This window comes from Neodiprion fabricii, chromosome 7 (assembly GCF_021155785.1).
Source record: "Neodiprion fabricii isolate iyNeoFabr1 chromosome 7, iyNeoFabr1.1, whole genome shotgun sequence".
Lineage (NCBI taxonomy): Eukaryota > Metazoa > Arthropoda > Insecta > Hymenoptera > Diprionidae > Neodiprion > Neodiprion fabricii.
In genome coordinates this window covers 6,375,038-6,377,766 of record NC_060245.1, presented here as the reverse complement: position 1 = coordinate 6,377,766, position 2,729 = coordinate 6,375,038, and the positions used below count along the sequence as shown (strand labels likewise).

The following is a 2,729-nucleotide window of genomic DNA, read 5'->3' as shown; positions in this document are numbered from 1 at the left end:
AACTCCTACTATTCCTACTTCTACTCCTATTCCTACTCCGAGTCCTATTTCTACTACTACACCTACTCCTACTCCTGTTTCTACATCCACCCCTCATCCTACTTCTACTCCTGATCCCACTTCTGATCCTGATCCTACTTCATCGAATACTGTAAAAATGGTAAACTCACCGAGCAAAATTCCTCGTCCTCCTTGTCCACCTCCGGCCACCTCCAACGACCGCCAACCACCTCCATCAACCACCGATAACCACCTCGGGTTATACCTAGAATGGTAACAAATATTTTTAGTATAAGAACACATTAAAAATATTGTGTAACGAATAATATGAATAATTAATCAATCAATATGTAATAAATTATATCAGCGCCTTCGAAGCTACTGAATATGTGCTAGCGCGAAAAATGAATTGACATAATTCATTGTAAACATAGCAAGTTTGAAAACTTATGGATGAAATATAACTGCATTGCCATCAAATATTATGAAAATGTTTTACTCACCGAGCACAAATCCTCGTCCTCCTCGTCATCCTCCTTGGCCACCTGCGACCACCTCCAACCACCTCCAACGACTACTGCCAACCACCTCGGGTCATACCTGAAATAGTAATAAGGGTTTTCAGTATAAGAACACATCAAAAATGTTGTGTAAGGATTAATATAATCAATCGAGTAATCAATAATATAATACATTTCATTAGCGCATTTGTGGCTACTGAATTTCTGCTTACGCGAAAAATGAATTGAAATAATTTACTGTAAACATGACAAGTTTGAAATATTTTTGATGAAACATAATTACATTTACCATCAAATATCATAAAAACGTCTTACTCACCGAGCACAAATCCTCGTCCTCCTCGTCCACCTTGTTCTCCTCGTCTTCCTCGTCTTCCTCCTTCTCGTCTACCTCGATTACCCGCAGCGACCGCTAACCACCCGGGTTCATACCTCGAATACTAATAAATATTTTTGGTATGAGAACACGTCAAAAATATGGTGTGAGGATTAACATAAGTAATCAATTAATTGATAATATAATAAATCTTATAAGTGCATTTATAGCTACTGAATTTGTGCTTGCGCGAAAAATGAATTGAAATAATTTATTGTAAACGTGACAAGTTTCCAAAATTTTAGATAAAATATAATTACAATTGCCATTGAATATTGTAAAACTGTTTTACTCACCGAGCACAAATCCTCGTCCTCCTCGTCCACCTTGTTCTCCTCGTCTTCCTCGTCCTCCTCCTTGTCCAGCTCGACCACCGCCAACCACCTCCATCAACCACCGATAACCACCTCGGGTTATACCTAGAATGGTAACAAATATTTTTAGTATAAGAACACATTAAAAATATTGTGTAACGAATAATATGAATAATTAATCAATCAATATGTAATAAATTATATCAGCGCCTTCGAAGCTACTGAATATGTGCTTGCGCGAAAAATGAATTGACATAATTTATTGTAAACATAGCAAGTTTGAAAACTTATGGATGAAATATAACTGCATTGCCATCAAATATTATGAAAATGTTTTACTCACCTAGCACAAATCCTCGTCCTCCTCGTCATCCTCCTTGTCCACCTGCGACCACCTCCAACCACCTCCAACGACTACTGCCAACCACCTCGGGTCATACCTGAAATAGTAATAAAGGCTTTCAGTATAAGAACACATCAAAAATGTTGTGTAAGGATTAATATAATCAATCGAGTAATCAATAATATAATACATTTTATTAGCGCATTTGTGGCTACTGAATTTCCGCTTGCGCGAAAAATGAATTGAAATAATTTACTGTAAACATGACAAGTTTGAAATATTTTTGATGAAACATAATTACATTCACCATCAAATAACATAAAAACGTCTTACTCACCGAGCACAAATCCTCGTTCTCCTCGTCCACCTTGTTCTCCTCGTCTTCCTCGTCTTCCTCCTTCTCGTCTACCTCGATTACCCGCAGCGACCGCTAACCACCCGGGTTCATACCTCGAATACTAATAAATATTTTTGGTATTTCTCACTGGCACCTGGACCGCAGAAACTAAGCAGCGCTTGGTCAAAAATCACGAGGTCACGAACCTGGACCAACCAGAACTACGGAAAATTAGTCCTGAAGATCAAAAGTCACTAGGTCAAGGATCTGGACAGTCAGAACTTCGGAGCGCTTGTTCTGGAAGTCGAGTTCTTGCAGGTAGTTGACCTTGAGCGCAAAAACTACGGAGCGCGTGTCCTGGAAGTCGAGCTGCACCAGAAAGTGCACCCGGAGCGCAGGATCCAGGACGTAGAGAACCAGTCATTCGAAATCTGCGGAGCGCGATACTTATACGTCCGCTCTACCGCGCGGTTGTTTCCAGACTGAGGAATTCGGTTAGCTGATTCTAGATCGATGACGTCAAGAGAAACAAAATTTTGAGTTACATCACTTTCTGAACGTCCGATCATCCAAACTTTGGTTTCGAACTTCAATACTATGTCTGATGTATGGTGATGTATGATGTGTGATGTATGATGATATGATATGATGTAAGATTTTAGATTTTACATTTCAGACAAGAAATACGCACTTTATCTTTCCTGCCGATTCCAGACTCAAGCGGCTACCCTTTGATGGTCAGCCGTTGACTAAGGATATGTTCTCCAGTTAACGGGTCAGCTAATAACGCTGTTGTTCTGCGACAGTTAAATTCTTATTATTAATCTTATTATCTTAT

General features: G+C 39.3%; 1 long non-coding RNA gene across 1 annotated transcript; it reads right to left on the bottom strand.

The window, feature by feature from the left end:
* Positions 1 to 565: 565 nt before the first annotated feature.
* LOC124186062 lies at positions 566 to 1,728 on the bottom strand. The gene is made up of 3 exons (XR_006871543.1): positions 1,597 to 1,728; positions 1,194 to 1,223; positions 566 to 600 (listed from the first exon to the last, which is right to left on the bottom strand). It is a non-coding gene; the product is annotated as an uncharacterized LOC124186062 (long non-coding RNA).
* Between the last annotated feature and the right edge of the window lie 1,001 nt (positions 1,729 to 2,729).